At 40.6% G+C, this 23,054-nt stretch overlaps 1 long non-coding RNA gene across 1 annotated transcript in view; it reads left to right on the forward strand.

The window, feature by feature from the left end:
- Positions 1-389: 389 nt before the first annotated feature.
- Positions 390-23,054, forward strand: part of LOC309694964 — a 28,845-nt gene continuing 6,180 nt past the window's right edge. Inside the window, exons 1-2 of the long non-coding RNA XR_014273003.1 lie at positions 390-797; positions 2,363-2,426. This is a non-coding gene — a long non-coding RNA (uncharacterized lncRNA). The remainder of the gene's footprint in view (positions 798-2,362; positions 2,427-23,054) is intronic.

A 23,054-nucleotide genomic window follows, 5' to 3' on the forward strand; every position in this document is an offset into this window, starting at 1 on the left:
TTTTAATGAGTTGACACAATTGATATACTTTGCCTGAGTGAATTAATGAGTGAATTCACATTTGAGTTGTGGAAATGACTTCAAAATGTGAATGACAGCAAATGCTTCCAGGGGTTAAATGGTTATTTATGAAGCCATTGTTTAATTCTACCGTACAGTAGAGCCATCTGCAGCTATGTGGATGCATCATTATCATCCAGTCATTCATTGTGCTTTTGGTGACTGTTAGCTGACACAATTCCACTGATCAGTTTCACAACCTCATCAATCATTCCATTAGCCTTCAGCATCACATTTACATCATATTAAACTTAGTGAACACAATAGATGCATGTTAATGATGACACAACATGCACCAGATATAGACACACACACACACACACACACACACACACACACACACACACACACACATATATATATTAGGGGTGCAACGATATTCGTATCGATATTGAACCGTTCGATACAGTGCTTTCGGTTCGGTACGCATATGTATCGAACAATACAAAATTTGTAATTTATTTTATCAACTTTCCTTCTGACGATGCTGTCTGTGTTGAGCGCTCAGTGAATCTGCGTTCGACTACTCCGCCTAGGGTCGACAGTGCAGCCTAGGCGGAGTAGTCGAACGCAGATTCACTGAGCGCTCAACACAGACAGCATCGTCAGAAGGAAGAGCGCAGGGCAAGCTAGCGAGACAGAAGTTAAGCTCTCCTTGCAAGATGGCCCTCCCCCACCCTCATTCAGATCTGGCGTTTGGAATTATTTTGGTTTTCATGTGACGTATGACCCTGAAGGTAAGCGAGTCATGGACTAAAGTAAAACAGTATGTTGGATGTGCCATGCAATGCTCAATTACATGGGTGGGAACTAGTGTGTTAGCGCAGTTAGCTCGTTAACGTGTTGGCTGTCTAGCCCCATCCACGGGGCGATCGGCGGTAGCTCGTTAACGGAGATTTGCCGTGTTGTGGCGTTAAGGTCATTTCAACGAGATTAACCTGAAAGCACTAGTGGGAACACAACGAATATGACTGCACATTTACGCCGACATCATCCTAGTGCCAAGACAAAAACAACAAGCATGCTACTAACTTTAGCCAAGTCATTTAGACAGCTGTTTAATATGCTGCTGAGAATATAGCCCAGAAGAAGCGGATAGTATAGCTTTTATTTTGGAAAGAGACATTTCTCTGTAATAAACTCTCTTTTCCAAAGATGAGTGATTCCTCAATCAGATACAGGGCTCGCAATATCGCTAGCCCGACGTCCCGGGGCTAGAGATTTTTTCAGTCGGGCTACCAAAATCTATCTCTGCCCTGCCTGTCGGGCTATTGTAGGAAAAATATATGTCAATGCTTTTGCATTCTTTCAGAAATGTAGCTGGGTAATTATGTCATTGGCATCGGTGAGCCACTGTCAATATGTGACATATTGAAATCGTGTTTGAATTTGCGCTTGTTTTTTTGCTTTCACTTTGCAATCGCGCGAACTGTGTATAGAGAGCGACAGCACTGATCTGTGAGTGAAGATAATTTGCGCACCAATTCCTCTGACATCGTCTTATTAATTGTTAGCTTACTATGCAAACATGACAAGTGAAATCTCCCGCAGCTTAAACATGTGAGAGGTTGATCGCGCAGAGAATCGCTGAGCTTATGTGAGTACGTGTGTAAAAGCAGCAGGATTTATATTTGACTACGATGACCTGGATGACTGAGAACCTTCACAGACAGAGATATATTTTAGTTCTGCTGAGCCAAATAAGACAGGTCAGGGTGAAGAAGTGACAGCCAAAGAAAAGCTTACCACAAAACGGAGAAGTTATGACAAATCAGACTATAAGGCAAAAAGAAAGTGCAGCTTTATGGTTTCATGGACAAAAGAATTTCTGTGGCTGCAATATGACGAGCTAAATAACCAGGGGTGCACATAAGTGGTCCGCAGGTGCGCATTCGCTGTCAAAATAAAAAACACGCACAAGGGTTAGGGTTAAATTTAAAAACTGTACTTTTGAGTTAAAATATATATTTATAATTTTAATAAATGACAAATTAAAAAGGCATGAACATTTTTTTTGTATCGAAAAAATATCGAACCGTGACACCAAAGTATCGAACCAAACCGAACCGTGAATTTTGTGTATCGTTGCACCCCTAATAAATATATATATATATATATATATATATATATATATATATATATATATATATATATATATATATATATATATACACCCACACAGACACACACACAACTGTCAGATGCTGAGTTGGTGTCCCCATGTAACTGCTGTTATTTAAAGACTGAAGTAAATTTGCATCAAAAATGCTGCAACAGTAATCAGTATACTGTAATTTCACAGGAAATCAGAGTACACTGATGGCTACTTTGCACAGTGGGACTTATTTTCGTCTGGTTTAGTGGAGGTAAGACTTTGCAGCTAAGCTTTTCTATTACATTTTCTAATTTCATGGCTCAGCAGGAATTATCAAAGCTTTTTTGATTACATTTTCATATAACCTTGATCGCAAAGGGCAGAGCAATCAATACAATAGCCCTTAGCATCCTAGTAATTATTAGTGAAATAGTAATAATTTCTCCTTTAGCTTCTTATTTATTTCTTGGGCCTATGGAGGGAGAAAAGGGCTGCAAGTTGAGATGGCTGCAATGCCATAAGATGCAAATTAAAATGTTTTAATTAAATCCACTGATCTTTCTTGTTGTAAGATGCAGGCTTGCCCTTCCTGTCTGAACTGTTGAAATTCCTACATTTTAACACAGAAGTTCTGCTTTGAGTTGCTGTGATCGTGCAGCATGATTGGTAAACGTTGTTTTTGCTTACGAACATAAGACAACATGTAAACCAAATCACAACGCAGTAGTCAGGGTAATGGGACTATTTATTCAGCTTTGTTAGGAGAAGAGGTCATGTGATCAGGGGATAGTAATTATAGCATACGCTTAATTACATTAGCAACCTCCTGTCTTTTTATATTATCTCTGACGCAAAAAAACACAGAGAGAGATTTGATTATGTTAATAAGCTGCGTTTTATACATGGTAATGGAGGCCTAGTTCAAAGCCATTAGTGCTATGAGGAATATCCATTTGAGTGTCTGAGCTCTCGAACGCAGCTCAGCTCAAAGTGCACATTGTTTAATGGTATTGATCAACGGTCTAGTGAGCTCCAGGGTTTTTGCTCATTACTGTGTCTTATTCATGCTTTCTTGGGTAATGATGCCCACACAGCAATTACTGCCACAGCCATTTAAATGATCTAAGAGAGAAATCATAATCATGAAAGGTAGAGGAGAAACAGATGAAAAAAGAATCGTGTCATTTTCTGAAAGTGAAAAAAGCTGCTTATTGAGAGGAAACATCAAGATTTCAAGTGCACTGACTTCACAGAAGTCTCCATTAACTTTCATCAGCCGTAGCTGGTGCTAATCTGATTTTAAGTATTCAAATCTAACTCCTTCTTAAAGAAGATTTGTTCTTAAAAGGTAAGAAGCTGGTATTATTAATGCAAATATGCTTGATTTAGGATTTTTATTTTACCAGCTACAGCTTATTTTTAGTGTATGTACAGCGCAGTGATGTTGCTGTTAGTTTACATTATTCTTAACCAACATAATGAAAGTCAGTAAAGATTTTCAAACTGAATATTTCATTCGTCAAGACGTGACATTTGATTTAATTGTTCCCTTTTTGGGACAGTATTTACACTCACTAGCCACTTTGATAGGTACACCTTGTAAGTATCATGGTGGAACCCTTTTGCCTTCAGAACTGCCTTCATTCTTCATAGCACAGATTCAACAAGGTTATGAAAAAATTGCTTTAACAGCTACAGCAGTAGCTGTTGTATTCTCGACTTTGCTACAAGTCACAAAAGTTCACTGACATTTCTTAGACTGTTACACTGTTTCCCACATCGCTGCTAGTTTCGTCCTGTGTATGTGCCACCACAACCTCTCCCTTTGTGTGAGGGAGTTTTGCACGTTGTAGTGTTGCATCTGATTCCACAAAGAAAGCAAATAAACAGTCCATTAAGATTTCTGCTCAAAGAGCTTTATATAATTAAAACAGATGCAAATAAAGGTCACTTTCTAAATCAACCTGGATCTCATGTAATTTCTGCCTGTTTTTCTCATCTTTCTCTCTCTCAGTCCCCCCAAAACCCCCACCCTTGTCCCATCTCTCCCTATCAATGAGGCGGCAGACACCCCAGACCTGCTCAGTCAACTGCTTCAAGATTTATTCTTTGTAACAAATCTGCAACAGCTGGAGAGCCGGGGAATGCATGTAAACTTTGTGTGTGTAATTTGGTGACAAGTCAGGCTTAATCAAGCTCCCAGTGGCTGGATGAGAGGAGCGCAGGGGAGCGGCATATGGGGAGCTGAATGGTGAACAGGCAGTGGGCAGGGAAGGAGACACAAAGCTCTGTTCATGTGCATTAACATGCTGTACAGTAGCAGTGGCAGGCACACATACAGCCAACTCCATCTCTTTATAGACAGGTTCTGTACTGGTTGTATGTATACTGCAAAGATATTAAGGCTCCATATAAGTGACCATTTCTCGCTTACATTTTATAAAGACATTTTTAGGGTGTTTTTGTTGGTTTTTAGTGTGGATTGAACCTCAGTTAGTGTGCAGAAATCAAACTAAAATGACAAACAGTGCTTATGAAGGCTGCACAATCATCAAAGAAAACAACGCATTTGTAAAGGTAGTAAACTCAGTTATTTAAGGTTAGCTGAGGAAAAGACTTTAGTTTCACTGAGTTTATTCAGCATCATTTCTAGTTTATTACTGTCAGATATAGACTTTTCTAACAGAGCCATATAAACCTACCATAAAAATTGTTTACATTTATCCAAGACAGCAATTATAGTATACAAATCTTGCTGCACATCGAAAACTCAAAACAAACATAAAAGTGTGAGCATGCCTGAGGAAGGAGATTGCAGATGTCTCTGATGTCTCCGAGCTGCCTCACCAGTAAGTCTCTTGTTCTGTGGTCAGAAAAACTCGACTGTTTTGGAGCACAGTGTGGGACTCATGCAGTCCTTTTTCCGCTCCCTAGACGATTTGGGTGGACACATTTTTATAACACACTGTTAAAATGGTGAAAGCGCCAAAAAATCCGATTTTTGAAGCCATGTGTACTCGCACCTGCAGACAGTGTTCCCACTGCCCTTTACACGCCCACATTTAACCTTAAATGGTCAAACCACCTCATAACGATCCTCTAGTAGTGCCAGTGCTTTAATTGTGAGTTATTACTTGGAAGATTCAATACAGCATTTTAATGTTTATAGCTGTTAGACTGAGTTAAAGGATGGCAGTAATCTGTGGTTTCTTTGACAGTGGGACTTCGTCTGCAACTGAAACCTTTATAGGTTGCCACAGTTAGTTTATTTGACTTTTTTATGGCTGGTTTTGCCTGCATTACTGTAAGCTTAGGACTCGTGATTAGGATGTAATAGCTGTGTGAAAGATGTCACTGGCTTCATATCCACGTAGCGTATTTGCACAGTGCATATGTGCATGTTCCGGGTGAAGTGACTGCAGAAGGCAACGTGAGCGGGAGCCACTGCAGTGTCACGGTTGTGTTCACTGAAGCGATTTTATTCTCAAAAAATGGAATAAAAGCCAACATTGTACTTGTTGATTTATGAACAGTATAAAAACATTACTAAAAAACTGAGCTGTGCAACTGACCACAGAAGCCAGATGACAGTAAGGACCACAGCAACCACTAACCCAACCACCCTGCAGTTGCAGAAATGTAGTATAGGCCATGAGTGGTCAGTTGTCAGTTATCACATTATTTTTTTGTAATTTTGTCTTTGTACCACACTGTACTTCTAAATCATTCAAACAAGGTGTCAATGAAGTGCCGACTTTCAGTTTTAATTCATAGGGTTTACACACACAGTACTGCATTAACTGTTTAGAAATTATAGCCATTTTTTACACATAGATCCCCATTTTCAGAGGATGTGCTCCTCTCACTCACACGAATGCACACAGACAACCAGACATGCACAATGACCACAAGGCCCCAGCACTGGACCACTCAGGGGGCTTGATGTTAATGACAGGGTCTGTAGCTGAACTGAACTGTACAGCTGGTCCCAGCTGCCCTGCGCAGCTGCAACACATGACAGAGAGAAGGAAGAGACGAATTAGAAGAGAGACAAATATGGTTAAGACAGGGAAAGTGGACCAGAGAATGCAACAAAGAAAATCTGTGATAGACTGATGTCCTGTTTAGGGTGTACCCTTGCCCAGTGACAGCTGGGATAGGTGGTTAAGAAGATGGATGGAGCTGATGGATGGACAAAGAAATACTACAATGGGGCGAGGATGAAAATGCAAAAGCGAAAGCATTGGAATCAGATTGAATGTAGAGGGAGATTAACTGGAGGGTCAAGGGCTGTCAGTATAGCAAAGAGATAACAAGAAAGAATAATTAAGAAGAACAAAGAGTAAAAAATACTTTTTTCTTTGTCTCTAAGCCTTAAATGTTCCCACTGAAACATCCATCTGCAATGTTTCCACAAACATGTCGACAGTGTGTCAGAAAGAAAGATCATTATTGTCTCCAGTTGTTCAAGGCCCGTTCCTGTATCTTTGATTGTACATGCAAAAGGGTTTGCACAATGGAATCAGACCTTTAGCTGTCATAAAAGATTATATTACATTTGCTATTAACTTTGCAAAGGCAGCAATAAAAGAATTGTAAGTGTAAAACCTAAATACACGTGTATGAAAACATTATTTGCCTTTTTGAACACAAACATGATTTTTCGATGGGGTAAAGAAGTGTGATTTCTGTGAATTTGGTGTGTTGGGGAAGTATGTGCTTTCTTTTCTTTTTTGCTTTCATGATGCATTGTAGTTTCTCCTCAGGAACACATGGCAAGGTATTTACCAAGCCATCTGCTAAAATCGCCTGGCTGAATTGAGCTGACGTCCAGTTGCTAAGGAAATAGATGCTTTTCAAAAGGGCCAGCCAGTGTTGCACACCTGTCACTGTAAAAGGACCCGGTCTCTTTCGCTCTTGCTCTTTCTTCATCGCTCTGTGCATTTCTCTCTCATCCGTCACATACTGTTTTCAAATGTGTATGTCCCTGCCTCAAACATAATTCAAAATTATTCTTTATTTTTTTTCAGATTTGGTGCTTGGTGTGTGTTTGTTCGAACTGTAAGTTGCTTTAACTGTAAAACTGAATTGGTAACTTCTACTGCTGATAGAGATGACTTCATGATGCGTCCCTATTTCTCATTTAAATTACAACAAACTGCTTAAAAAGCGCGTGATTACTGAAACGACCGGTTAAATGAGCTAACGTGCGTGTGCCTGAGAGTAGCAAACCTGAGAATGGAGCACGGTGCGCTTCAGCACAGTTGGGGCACGTCAACGAGCAGGTGGTTATGATTGCTTTAGTGTCACAATCCTGAAGCCTGAGGCTAGACACTTTTCCCAGAAGAAGTTAATGCAGTTGGAGAAGTGTGTCTGGGGCTTGTGATGAGTTTCAGAGAACGTGGCTGCAGGGCAGGGTATGACCTTCGGAGAGAAGCTTTGTCATCTCGAGCCCGAGCATTGCATCCCTGTCTGGACAACACCTATAAAGGTCACCACAGGGGCAGATTTCTGGTCATAAATCAACAAGGTAACTTGGGACGTGCTGTCCTTTTGGTCCCAATTCCGCTGTCCTGCTTGGACCTTGCCCTAGATTCGAGAGAAATTATATCATAGACGACCGACATGACTGATGGATTGAACTTCTCCAGGTTCTTTCCCTTAAAGCTGATGCAGTAGATAAAACCGATGTGAGTGCTTGCTATGTTTACTTATACTAATGCACAGATATTTTACACTGACAGAAAACTGTGAGTTGGTACTTGCTCTGACCATAAAGCTGACAGCATAAACACAACAGTGATAAGTGAGTTGGCGTCCTTGTAACCTTGCTTCATAAGGTGAAATTCTGGGTGCACGATCAGAGCTTTTGCTTCGCCTTTGTACTTGACATCAGCTTTTGTATTCTACACTCTCTGCAGTATATTATTACTTTACCATAACAGGACCATTAGGCTTCCATTAGTGAAATATTAATATGCATCTCAGAAAGATAATTGCCCTCACCGCTCTCATCACCCAGACATCATGTGAACTTCGAAACAATCCCTGCTGTCTGTCCGCCACAGAACAAAAGAGCCTTGGATGGAGGAGGAACATCTTCATTTCCCTCACAGAATACATTAGGCCTGTAAGTGGGCTTGGTTATTGCTGATGCCCGCGTTTGCGTCGGGCACCTGGGATTCTCCAGACCTGTTTGATGTGGCCCTTTTCAAGCACTCTGATCATCCTGTTAAATTGCGGCTAATGGACAGGGCCTGCCACTCGGAGAGGCCTAGACAACGGGGCGACAATTTAGTGACATGCACACACCTGTCCTTTGTAGTTGAGCGAGACATTGTGTGCACAGGCACATTAGTCTCTGCGGCGCTCACACAGGCACTTTGTGGGCTGCAGCGTAGCCAGAGCTGCCATTTAGGCCTGAATAACCCCAGGTGCCATTACCTTGGGTACCTGAGTATCCCCACACAAATACTCTGACCAAACAATGACCAACAGCCAATGGGGTGAGGATGGTGGTGGAGGGGTGTGCAGGGTGCTTGTGTGTATTATATTGTGTAGAAATAAGTATTTGTGCTACTGTGTGTACATTGTGGATTTTCTTCTTCACTAGGGGGTAGGGCTGATGCATAGCTGCACCTGTCTCTACAATGGAATCCCCCCTCAATAGACAACAACAGAAGGGGGAGGCGGCAGCGAGCTGGGGGAACTGTCGAGACACAGCCCACAAAACACCCCATACTGGTTCGAAACGTCGTACCTTGATTGCGTCTAAATGTTAGCTTGAGACCACAACATTTTAAATTGGATTATTTTTTAGTTTGCATGAAATATTTACAGCTTAGTATTGCAGCTGTGACATTTTTCCTAATTGGCAAACCCTTTTTCCGAGCACACTTTTGTTTTTTCTTCCTGATCAGTAATCTTTTTCTATTAGGTATAAATTATACAAATAATTATTCTTCAACAGCAACCAAAACGTAGGGAAAAAAAATTAAATAAGTGGGCCCGTGTGAGGGAATTGACACCGCTTACACGAAGACACCATCAGCTACTTTTCTGAAGTGTGCTGGAACAAATAACCGAGCAGGTAACTGAGCAGAACCTTTGAGAAATGTCCGAGGCTTGGCTCCAAACCAAGCCCATATTGAATGGCACCTAACAGTTTTAAATCAAGTCTGTGTGCCCAGCATCTGATGTGGGAGGGACTGGGAAAGGCTTTCTGTGAGCGCACCGGGAGATTTTTATATTTGAGCTTAATATGTGTGTGCGCGTGTTTGTGTTTGTGTGGACAATGACAGTATCTGTTGTGCCAGAGGAACTGATGAGCAGGTGGTCTGAGTGGGATTCAGCATACTCTCTCTCCCTCCTATTCACACTAGCACTCATCTCTCTGCTGCTTCTGTATTTGTGCGTGTGTATCTGTCTGTCTTTCAGGCAGTCTCACTCTCTTTCTGCTTTTCTTGTTGTATTTTTTGTTATATGTGAATCATCGTGTAGAGGTTTAGTGCTGGGATGGGCTGGGCGGAAAGTAACAACTTACTTCTTTGAAAATTCGATTTTTGCTGTTTCGTATGAGGAAAAAAGTATTTAAAATTAAAACTGAGATGAATGTAACCATGTTGCAGTACACTCTGTGGACCTGACGTTGAATATAGTTGATTTTTTTGTTGTTGAAGTTTTGACACCCTAGACGTATCTTTGATGTTCCAATGAATAAAACATTACAGGAACTCTCCTCTTCAATTACCAAAGCCGTGCAATATTACATGACTCAGAGGACTCCGGACAATACCCTTCATCCTCACACCCATGCACACACATACACACACATGCATACTTTACATACCTTCACTAACCAGATGTCTACAGTATGTCTATTGATTGCTCCAGTGACACGGTTCAGCAATGTTCCATTTAAGCGATGATAACAAGACGCTTACTGTCCACACGCACACACATATACGCACACTCGAGCAACTCCGTACAATGCAGCGTGCGGTGTGCCTTGCCTCGGCAGGTATGATATGACCCATATGTTCCTGGTGCTTTGTTGACCTGCTTGGACAGTGAGACCGCGTTGAATATCGACTCCATTCAGAGGATCAGGTGTAGATCTGCACCTTTGGCTTTGCTCAGACGTGGTGTCCCATGTCCCTTTTCCTCTCATGTATTTTGCAACAAGTTTAGCAAAGAAAGTTTTAAAAGTGAACTTCTGTTTCTGAAACATTGAAAATATGGACATGAGGCAAACCTTAATTGTTTTTTGGATATAAAATAATTGCAAGGTGAAATGTAACTTTAGCAATAAGTACTGTCAATTTTAAAGTACCACATGGCATGTTTTATGCTACTCTACAGTTAAATTATACCACTGAAAGTGGCCATTATGGAACCTGGGTAAATTTACTCTTGAAAGTTTAGTCATTTATTATACTGAATAACACTTAAACTGTATTATTTAATGTTTAAAATTCTGGATGCTCTTGTTACTTTTAGTTCTTGTGGTGGTTGAAAGTGTGTAACTTACTAAAAAGCAGGCTCTGAATTCTTGGTCAGACTCATCATTCATCTTTTATCAAACAGGTCCTATTGTAAATCCTGATTTTCCCATCGTGGTATGTACAGTAGAGATGCACTGAATATTCTTGGTCGATTGAGATTTCCAGTGTTTTCTTTTTGTCCTAGGTGCTTATCTAGGACGCTAGCTGCTAGCTTTAGCTTTATCTGTCTTCTTAGCTTCTTTAAAACATTCATCTTAAGCTATGCAAAGGTGATTAAAGTGTGCCATGAAGTTAGTTGCTACAATTTCTTTTGTGGTGGTCCTTCCACAGTTTGCTTTGGTGAAATTTGAGAATTCACTCACAGAGCTAACACGGGCAAGTTAGCATGCAAGCTCTCTGAGCGTGTGCACGACTGTTTACCCATAAAAATCAGCTGTTATTAGTTAATTTTATTCATACTGAAACTGAAAATTATAATAGTACTGATATTTTTCAAGTGATACACAGCCAAGTGTAAAATTAAAACAAACAAACAAATAAAAACTTGCACCATAAATAGCAAATAAAGCACATGTCAGGTAAATAGGACATCTGACAACATTTGCTTTTTTTAAAAATGTGCATAAAATTTTATATTTTATGTATGCACTAACTAATTATACATTAAAATATGTGGTTCTGTGACATTTTATGGCATAATTGATTGTTAAAGTGGATGATATGGCAATTAAAAGGGGGAGGGGGGTTGAAACTCTGGTTCAGTGTTATGATTTGTCATATTGTGGACTTATCTTGTATTTGCTTTAGTGCTTTAATTTAACTGCATATTTGGCATACAATTATTCACATGACACATATGTGACACGTGCTGTGTCGACCAGCGACTGAGCAAGATATAAGCCGAGTACGACATGGAAGACTGATGCACTTGTAACAATAGAATGACAAACATTCCTACAGAGCCATCTTAGAGGTACATTGTCTCTGTGGCTGCACTGTATTTGATCCGAACGATTTCCAGAGTGCGTTCATAGTAGCAATCCGTTCATCATTTCCCTCTGTATCACTTCGATTTGCGTCAGCCCAAGGCAAGACAAAAGCCAGCCAGATTTAAATATGCAAATATTTTAGGAATTAGGGGGTTGATTTAAATAATGATGTGAAACGATGAACTGATTTTTCTGGAGAGGAAGAGACATGGTAACTGTGCGCCACTGTCCTTTCTCATTAGCCACAGCACATCAAGCCTGCAGAAGCTCCGTTACCCTTTGTGTGCGCTTACACTGTACGTGTGCGTGCGTGTGTGTACATGCATTGTATAAACCCTGTCTTTTCTGTATTGCTCTTTAATTAACAAATATTTTTTCTGCATTTCTATCAGATTCTTATCAGAAACTTTTTTGAAACCTCCAGAAAAGTCGAGCGAGCGACTCTGTTCGGTAATGGAAAAGAAAGCAAAGTTGTGGACGTAAAAATTCATCTGAAACACAAGAAATTTTTTAAGCTTTAATCTTACATGAAAATCTTCCACCGCACCAGCGGTATGTCATCATTTATGCCTTGACGCTCTCAGCGGATATTTAATTGGAAGCTTCAGTCAGATGATCTTTTGTAAATAATACTTTTAATGGCTCTACAAAGTGTGTTTGTGTTTTGATGCACGACTGTAATCTGTTCATTTTCATCAGGGCTGGGGTAGTTGCTTATTGGCTGTTCAGCTAAGTTGGGCGGGGGGTGGGGGGGCACTTAAGAAAATGAGATAAGGGGTTTAATTTTATTATCATTGATTACAAAGTCCAGTAAGAGAGGGGGAGTGCATGTGAAATGTAATTATATCTAAATGTATATAGATTTGTTTTAAAATAATTTTTGCATTTCTTAACATTTTAGTGTTTGTTATTGCGTCTGTCCTTTCTGCTCATGCAAATGTGCATGCCCCGTTGTATGTCTGCAATTGTGATTATTTCGTTAACCGAGCTCTGAGTGGGTGTAGTCCATTGACCAGTACATAGCAAGCTATGCCTTGGCAGGTGTGGGATGCTACGTGGGCTAACTGAAGTCCCTCAGCCAGCCTGTTAGCCAGCCAGTCAGTTACACAGAAAGGCAGAACACAGCTGTCTGAGCAGGCCTCCATTATCCGGCACTATCTATTGATTTACCCTGTGGGATTTTTCCTCTTTGGCATGGGATCATTTGTGAAGACACACCACTAATGTACAAGCCTCCATACACACACAGGCATGTGCACTTTCACACATGTATGCACAGATGCAACACATTTATATGGAACACACACATTTATACCAACATCGGGTAAAATCAATAGCCGGGGGGGGGGATCTGAGACCTTATTTTTCATTTTCTTATTTCGGTATTGTCTCTTCATGACAATGAGGAGTGCCCCTGTTAATGCTACTGTGTGCTGCTGTTTGGTTTTCTGTAATTATAGAGCAATGTAAAACACAAAGACCCTTAAAAATATATTTATCTGATGCTCTAAATGCTATGGTGGTAAATTTAGATTATATCATGTTAATACTATTAACAACCATTGGTCTGTTTGGCATATTTCTAAATATGTGAAATAAGAAAATAGACTGTATACGTATCTCAATAAATTGTTTCCCCCCCTATTTTTATGAGAAACTAACAATATAATTCTAACAGATTACAACATGCAGACACAGATTATTTGCTTTAGGAGAAAATCAAGCAGAAACAACCAAAAACTGCAATGACATGTTTGCATTCGTATCCTCCTGTGTGTAATTGCATGGGCAGCAAACAAATAAGCATCTTAATGAGTGAGTGAGCACAAACAAACCAGCAGATACAGTATGAGCAAATGTAAACTCCAGATGATCATGATTCACATATTTGTCCCAAGTAGGCACCCTTCAGTATTATTGCCAATAAATAATACACGAGCCCCAGCCTTTGTTTATGGTAAGATGTAAAGCACGATCCTAAGTATTTTGCAGCGATGCCAAGAAATGCCACTCAAATACGACGTCCTCCTCCATCCTCTGTCCCCTCCCCTTCCTCTTACTTAACATGCTCTGTATTCTTCTTACAGCAGGCTAACGAGACTTTGAGAACAGAGCGGGGGAAAAAAAGTTAATAAATAATAACAGCCGTTAATCTCTGATGGAAAACATCTTTTCATATGAAAATCTCCAGGTTGATCTCCCAATCCAACCACATTGTCAATCTGGACTATGGAGATGCTTGAGGGAAAGGCTCTGTAATCTGCTCTTAATCTCCGTCTCCCTCCCCTCCCCGTGCACAATATCCTCAACAGCAGCTGTTTAGTGCGCTCCACTTGTTTTCATTACTGTGGATTGTCTTTGAATATCACTCTAATATTTAAAATGTCTCTCTTCTGAGATTTTCTCCAGAGATGATAGAACAACCATTTAGGGCTATTGTACAGAAGGAATGTGTACTTGGCCAGCCTGTATCTAATTTGGAAATTATAGTGATTACGAGCTAAATATAAAAACCCGGGACTTTGAGGCTGTAAGAGGCCTGCAGCGAAGGCTTACTGTATTGTTTGCCAGATGCACACACGGAAGCACACACAAGTGGGCAAAAGCACAAACAAGCACAATGGTGGAAAAAAGCTGTCTGATACGCTAAGTGTTTCTGTGTTTAGTTGAGTCTGTGTCATCTTCTCTCTTCCCTCTTATTTTTTCACTGTCCTTCTGTCTGTCTGTGCAGTGGGAAACATTTGGAGCGATGCTGTTAAAAGCCCGCAAGCGGGGATGCAGGGAGCCTCCTCGGGCTCTTAGTCCATCCTGGACTTTAAATGGAGCCACACACACACGTACACACACATACACATACGATGGCTAACAGATGTTAGCCAGATTACACGCAACATGGGCCCAACTTCGCCTCAACTGCCACTGTCTGTTTGCCTTCACTCAAATGCTGCAGATTTAAGTCCTCTCCCATCTCTGTCTGATTCCTGCTTAAATCCAGTGGTTAAACAATGATCTGCAGGGTCAGGGATGCTGTCTAGTAGATCTCTGGTTGCTCGCGCTGCGTGTGAGCAGGGGGATGTTGTATTGTTGGGAAAAGGGGAGCGTGACGAGAGTCTGCTGTGGATATAATTAATAGGCCACATGCGGCTGCACCAAATGTGTCACAGTGAGGGGAAATCAATCGATGAAGTCTGCCGGCATAAAGGGTGTATCTGTGGGGATGGAACGATTGGGGAGGGGGCTGGTGGTAGAGTGGAGCGTATTGGGGGGAGGGGCAGGAGAAAAAGTGGAGTGGGAAAGAGGAGGGAATGAATGAAAGAAAGACAAGGATGAGGAGGAAACGGAGACCTTGGAGGACGGTGCAGGAGTAAGACCATGTTTCAGAGGTGAATGGGGACACTGAATCTCCTATCTAAGCAGGATAGGAATCACAGCCTTCAGCGATATCCTGCTGCGACATTTGACATGGAAATTCATGACCGTGTCAATATATGGACATAACATAAATCCAACACATACATCACTGGAAACTCCCTGACTGCATATTTAGCAGCTCCTTTGATTCATACTTTTAGTATAGAAGTCATGGGCAGTATCCAGCCTTTATTCCTCTCCTGCCGATGGTGCAGATATCACCAGTGCTTTGGAGCAAACTACAAAACAACATTAGAATAGCTAAAAGCGATGGCGTCAACGCTTTGGTCTGACCACCCAAGGAGTAAGATGTCCTGCGTTCTTAGGCCCCAAACTCTGCAGTTGGCCTGTTTTTTAAAGAGTCCATATCTAAGTTTGGAGGCAGGGGAGGAAATCAATAGAGATAAGAGTTGGATAGAGAGCTGTGTGTTGAACAGGCTGGCAGCAGACTGAGAGGAGCAGCCTGTCACCAGCTGCAGGGCCCTCTCTGTGCGATAGCGTTGGTGTGTGTATGTGTGGATACGGGGACATGTAGGCACACAGTGGCTGATAGTGCTGCCAGTCGCCAGACACCCGTAGATGAGACGGGTGGCGTCTTTGCAGACAACTGCTGCAGTTGCCCTCAGAACATTAATTTACGTAAAAAGAAAAACACGAAAAAAGTCTGCATTCGCATTAACTGACATGTATAAAATGACATGACGCCGCTGCACATTTATGTAAACGGGCTCATGAGGTAATATTAAGTTCCAACTGCACCTGTAAACTGTCTCTGAGCTTGGGGGCCAATTTATCCAGCAGATTAAGTGTACTGTGCACTCTGAGTGTAGGTTGTGTAAGGATGAATACTGTCAATATATCTGAGTAGATTGTATTTCTGAGGGTTCACTGCTGTAGTCACGGCACTACCTTAAATACAAATTTGAGGTTTAAATAAATCCGTATTGGACGTAGAAAAGCAAAAATCCTAAAAATGCATTCTGTTATAATTTAGGGAGTCTTTTACTGCCAATAAGGAATCCACTATTCCCATCACAATGTCAGAGGATTCAGAATTACACGGCCAGATTGCCAACTATATATGGACAGGACTGTAATGATGAGCCTAACACCTCACTGTCTCTTTAGGATCTCTGTGGCTTTGTCACATGAGACAAGGCAAGTTTCACATAACTCAGTCTATCAGGAGTTGTCTGCTGATGGTTAAAGAGCCCTCCATGTTTGCTGCAGGGTGTGTGGATGCTTGGATGACAGTTTGTGACCAACACAACACATGACAACACTTTTGAAATGACATAGAGCATGTCTTATATGTTCTAAATCATTTCATGAATTTAAAAGACACACCTTTAATTTATATGTATGTAAATGAATTTCTCATTAATTCTGCTGGTTTATTTCAACTGATTCTGAGTGGAAAAAAAATACTTTGTACTGTGGCTGTGGTTTGCAGTAAAAAAAAGTTACTGAGGAATCACATCTTTCTTGGGCCAACTCTTCATTAACTTATTAACTTCTCATGCATGAGTCCATAAAGCCAATACGGTGGCCCTTAAAGGTCAAATGTATTGCAATTTAAGAAAACACCAGAAAATAGAAAGACACTGCAAAAGCACACAAAGCACATTGGAAATAAAATAAAAAACCACATAAAAAAGCAGAAGTGTTTCTGGGGAGACAATAATATGACGGGCCAGCTGCGGAAATGACAAGCTAACAGTAAAGAGCTAATAGCAAACATGTATCTAGAGTATTTTTTGAATCGTGCAATTAAAACTCCCATTACCTGCATCTTTCTATCCCTCACAACACTGATGGATAATCTCCATCCTTTAAGCGTGTCTCAGTACAATCCTTCACATGTCTTGGTTTCTGTCATTTCTGCAGCTAGTCCGTCATATTATTGTGTCCCCAGAAACACTTGTGTTGTATATTGGAGTTTTTTTTTCCAACTTCTTTTGTGTTTTATTGAACTTTAATTGTGTTTTGTGTGCTTTTGCAGCATTTTTCTATATGCTGGTGTTTCCTTAAGTTGCAGTCTATTTGCCACCAAAGCCAAAGAGTGACCACATACAAGACAATTAAACATATAAACTCAGGTCAGTTTGGGACATTGTCTGAAGGTCAGTTTACAACAGGTTTCACTCTAGTATATTGGAATTTTATTATCGGAGCCTCTTAAAAACACACATGCCCATTCTGATAATCTGATTGAGTTCAATTCAGATTTATTTCTGTAGCGCCAAATCACAACAGTAGTATCCTCAAGGTACTCTGATACCATCAGGACATGTGTACTTCGAGCCTGAATCAGCACACAGGGTTACGTTCTGTGAAAGTTGCAAGAACAAGGTTGGCTAGTGACATTCATGCAATTCAGCATCAGTTCAACAGAGATTACAGGCACAAGATCACAGCTGGTAGTGTCTCTCGGTTATGTCATTGAGCTTCCTCAAGACAATTGTTTTGGAGAATCCTCTAAGCAGCAATTTCATGTATACAATAATTCTAATTTGCAGAAAGATCAAGAGACATGTCTGTGATGCATTTTCTCTATATTCTTAATCCAGAATCAAGGAACAGAGCAGCTATCACACACGGAGACTCACAAAGCACTAGATGTTAAAAAGTGTGGTTACGCTAGCTAAAGATGATGCATTTTGGCTTTCCATCTGAACACCTTGTTGGTGACACTCTAGATTAGGTTTGTTAGTTTTAGGAGATGGGGGAAGCAAAAGAGCTGTCATTTGGTCTGAGGAACACACAACCCCACACCCAGCGTGCATGGTCGCTGTAACACCCCTTGCTTCCTCCCCCTAGTAAACAGTCCATTAGCGTAGTGCTCCAAGGTAAACATATTTACTGGCTGGTGACGGCTTGCCAGTGTGGCTCCTCAGGCCCCGTGGCAGAGGGGATTTCATTAGGCAGAGGGCAGGGGGAGAAGGGAGGAAATTAATGTGCCATTCAAGATGATTTCTTTGTTTCCCATCAACATGATCACAGACAGGCCGCAGGGAAGAGATGATTTACGCACACAAAGGAAAGAGACAGAGAGAGAGAAGAAGGGTAAGAGGGAGGGAGAGAAAATATCACAAAAGGCTCCCAGTGCGTGAAATGTCTTCCTTTTGGTGAAAATGCTCTTGTCATGATTTTTGTTATGGCTTGAAGTGCTGGAATTGTTTTCAATCAGAAAAGCTTTCTTGTTTGTCATTAAGGATTGGAAATGGAAGTATTTCTGAGCAAAAGCACCAACAGGCACAGCAGTGTAATGCAATTTTTTCCCCGCACTATCTACACACAGTAATCCAGCCATTGCGGTGATGTCCTGCAGCCTTGTTAAGAACCTGTTTCACACTATTTTTTTTAATACAGTTTGCTTTACAACCTGGGGGATATTATTCTGTGTCCTGCCTAGTTTATTAATAACCAATTAATTTAATGAAAAGTAAATACAGCTTATGGCAAAATGCTTGTTGAAAAACAGTCAGTGACACTGCTCTATTGTTTGTTTGTGTTACATGAAATTAAAGTTTTTATTCCAAAGTAAGCTTTCATTTTTCACATTCAGTCAGAGTTTCAATGTGAACTTAAGTCTATAATAGTGACTTGAAGAGTGTGCACAGCTTTACACTGTGGAGTCTTGCTATCACTCGCCATGTCTGAAATGAAACAAACTAGAACATAATGAAGGACAGTTCTGATCAAAAGTAGGCGGCTTGGAATATAAAAAATGCAGAAAGTGACTCAGATAAACTGGATATAAGCCTGTCTTTAGTTGGACAGGACCGCTCTTCAAAATAGAAAATTCCAATTATGAGGACAGCAAACCTGGTTTTCTTTGAAAAATTAAACACAAAGTACCTCATAATGAATGTTGCTGCCTAAATCCGGTTTTACATGTTCTAATGTACTGTTAATTTCTTTTAAGTTTAAGTATTTGTGTAAAAGCTGAATGGTAATATACAATATGTATCTCAGTATTTTCTAGGAACTTGCTAAGACCTTTAGTTTCAGTATAGTCCACAATATTTCAACAAAATGTACAATGAGAATTTAAGCAACTACTGAACATTGTGCTATTGATGCTTGCAGGCAGCAGCAGTTGTAAGCACAAGTAAATAAAGAGCACCTTCCATTCTTTTCCAAGTAGTTATTGTCATTGAAGACACACTACCTAATTGTAAGTGTTAAACTACTGAAAAAAGGTGCTAACAGCAGGATTATAATGTAATAGTAGTAACATAGCAGTATATCCAGTGATGTCTTGATGCATGCTCAATTATCCAGGTAAGGAAATCCCCAAAAGTTGATTCTGTTCATTTGGACGTAGCGACAGAATTAACTTTTGGTATATCCAGTGATACAGTGCAAGTGAAATGTAAGGTCAAAAGTAGCTGAGGTAGTGTTTTTCCTGGGAATTTAAAAAGTGTCAAATAATTGCTTAGTTTAACAATAACTAAAATGACATAACCATGTAACATTCAATTCAATTTTATTTATATAGCGCCAATTCACAACAAAGTCGTCTCAAGGCGCTTTATATTGTAAGGTTGACCCTACAATAACAGATACAGAGGAAAAAGCTAACAATCATATGACCCCTATGAGCAAGCACTTTGGCGACTGTGGGAAGGAAAAACTGCCTTTTAACAGGAAGAAACCTGCAGCAGAACCAGGCTCAGGAAGGGGCGGGGCCATCTGCCGCGACCATTTGAAGTGAGCGAAGAAACACGGGACAAAAGACATGCTGTGGAAGAGAGCCAGAGATTGATAACAAGCATAATTCAATGCAGAGAGGTCTATTAACACATAGTGAGTGAGAAAGGTGAGAAACCAGCACAACATTTCTACCTGTTCTATCTTGGGTTGAGCTTTTTAACCTGCTCTTTTAAGTTTTGCCTTTTCACTGTGTGACTGAATCATTCATTTCCATTCACCCTTTGCGCTTTCTGTAATATGGAGTGCAGCTAGCAAGTGCAGCTAGTGAGCGCAGCTAGCAAGTGCTCCAGCGACAATCAATGGAGTCATTTTTTTTACATTTTGGTCACACATCACTATCTGTTTGCATCTCCTCCTTTGAAGCCAGATTGTTTCCAGATTTACCTGGAACAGTTTTCCTGAGTATTTTGCAAGGAACTTTTGGACGTAGTTGAAGTAGCTCCCTTTTACAAGTCATCAGGCTGATACGTGGCTCTGGCACTTAGACATGTCCATTCTTGAAAAATAGTTAGGTCTTTTTCATTGGGGGATGCGAATCATATTAAAATAGCAAAAGAATGGACCTCATCTTGCCATGAAAGGGATTCAATTGCCAAGTTACTTTTCAGCCTCTGAAAATGGGGCGCATTATATAAAAAAAACGAAAGTGTGCCCTTCAGTGACATCATGATTGTTTGATAAAGTCCACTGTGGTGCCATATAGAAGCAAAACGCAAAATTTCTAAGTCATGCACTTATTAGCAGTGCTGGTGAAACTGCTTTAAACAATTCACACTTGTTTAACTTGTGAGGTTGATATTTACACACCATATCCAGACTACCTTGGAAATACATAAAAATACCTCAGAATTTACCAAACAGTTTTCAGGAGAAGGTAAAAAGTAAATTGTTTTTCATGTATTTTATTTTTTCTGACCTTCAAATTAATGAGAATAAAATGGAGCAATGCGTAGTAATGTGAAGAAAATGATAATAACAACACCCAATGTAAGCATGCAACAATACCAGGTATCCGACTCTCTTTTGTATTTGTGTAACTGCAGTGACTCTGCACTTCAGAAATTAAAATCTTTCTCAATTTGCTGCTTTAAAAGAGAAGCTACAATTCCTGCTAACGCTAATGCTAAATGTAGCTAAGCAGATCCTCACATTTCCACTAACTTTTGCAAGCTGTTTTTCTATGTGTAAAAAGATTATAAGCAATTGTGCTGTGTCAATGCTTAATAGAATTAAAGTTGTTTGTTTTTTTTAATTGTGAAGAGAATAGCATCCAATACTAATAATATTTTAAAACCGTGGAGCTCAAAATAATCATATATCTACTTAAAAACTGTGAGATCAAAGTACCTTTTTACTTTGCTTTACTAGTTACGTTGCTAAAGATGGGAACTTAATATCTAAACACATAGTGAGAAATTTATATTGTATAGCGCTTTCCTAAAAGCAAAGCAGGTACTGTAGAGCATAAAGTCTGTGTACATCACAAGAATGTGTCCCTGCATGTGTCCTTACTCTGCTTCTCTTCATCCCCGTCTCCCACTATTAAGGTCATCCTCTGGATTATATGACACCTGTGACTGATGTGCTGGGTGACACGAGCTGCATATAAATAACTATAGAACAGAAGCACGCCTCTTTTTATTTAAACACAAAATAATGTATTTTCAGATGCCCGTCTCACTGTGCCAGGGAGGCAGTTTTTACTTTATGTAGCTGGTGACCTTAGACTGTGGAGCAGGTGTTTAGGGTCTGATAACATCATGACAGAGGGTACAGGTGTGACAACACTGAGACAGGAAGGACACAGACGCACGCATGCAAAGACACAGATTGTGGGTCATATTGAGTGGTACGGCTCTTTGTTCCCTGACTAAAAGACAGTAACCTCATACAGCAGGAGATGAAAGAGGACGCAGCTTTAAATGAAAAAAAAAAAAACTAATTAAAAATGCCCACTCAACTTAAGCCATTACACAAATTCGCATCTCTTCAGTGCAAACAGCGCAAACGTAATGAATTCAATTTATATACATGAAAATAAGTATTTCAGATGGCGGGCGGATTGTTTGTTGATGTAGTTCAAAATAATCCCTCTCAATACATCGTCCGTGTTTCAGCACGTGCGTCTGTGTGCACGGATCTACATATGTAACGACCTAAAGATGAATGTGAGCTTTCATGCCGTCAGGGGGGGAGAGTTGTCCTCTGCACCATCATGTGGAGAGAAGCAGTACAGCAGTGACTTCATTGGCATTCCTCTCCTAAGGGTGGCGGGTAACCCAGCCTCAGAAAGTAATCCTTCTTTACTGAGGCGTGGGAAGGGAAGAGGACACAGTGTAAAGCTGATCGATTTGATCCTAACTGGGAAATTGTACATGTGGTTCCAGAGCTAAGAAGTTTGTCCACTATGCTGCTATCCAATCCCATACTTATACCCTCGGGACGAATACATAAACTGCTTCTGTATAGCGTCAAACCGTGAAGAGATGTTTATAAATTTGGAGCTACTACATAAAGTGCAGGGTTTTCCTTTTTTAAAAGGCCCTAACCCTGCGGGGTGATGTTTTGCTGATATCCAACAAGGCCCAAGGTACAGCCTTGATAAGGACTGATATACAGACAGAGAATGTTTTGTCTCTCCAGTTCTCATTGAGCATGACAGAGAGGATTTTAGAGAGACTGCACTGCCAGATGGGAGATTGTTCCTTCATGGGTATTGTCTGCGAAACGCCTCGGAATATGTCAGCTTTATCTGTGTTAAAACATACCAAACATTTTTGCATGTGATACTGTGGTACCAATGCTATAGCCTCTCCCATCTGTGCCGTTGCAAACTGTATCTCGGCCCTGCAGCATCCAGCACACAAGGCAGAAATAACTCCACTGATCTGAGGAGAAGGCTGCCACTGCCACATTTGTGATACGTAAATGTGTGAAATATTGTGATATTGAGACATGGTTCCAGATAGATTATGTTGTATCAGCGAGCTGTGTTTTATCCGTCCCCCTGCTGCTCTCTCCCTCGTTCTGTCCCTCTATCTCATTCACACACACACACACACACTGACACACATAACGCTCTATCATTTCCCCTCATCCGATGCAAGAGGTGTGAAAGGCAAATATATGCTCTCTGTCACTGTGGACATAATACCGAGGTCATGAATGGAATGTTAATGAATGTTTCGCCACATACTTCTATCAGTGTATACACGAGCACGCATGCAGAATCACACTCGCACACCGGGAGTTGCAAAGTGAGTACCGACGTAGCCA

Source organism: Aulonocara stuartgranti (genome assembly GCF_965226115.1).
Source record: "Aulonocara stuartgranti genome assembly, chromosome: 19".
In the NCBI taxonomy this organism is placed as follows: domain Eukaryota; kingdom Metazoa; phylum Chordata; class Actinopteri; order Cichliformes; family Cichlidae; genus Aulonocara; species Aulonocara stuartgranti.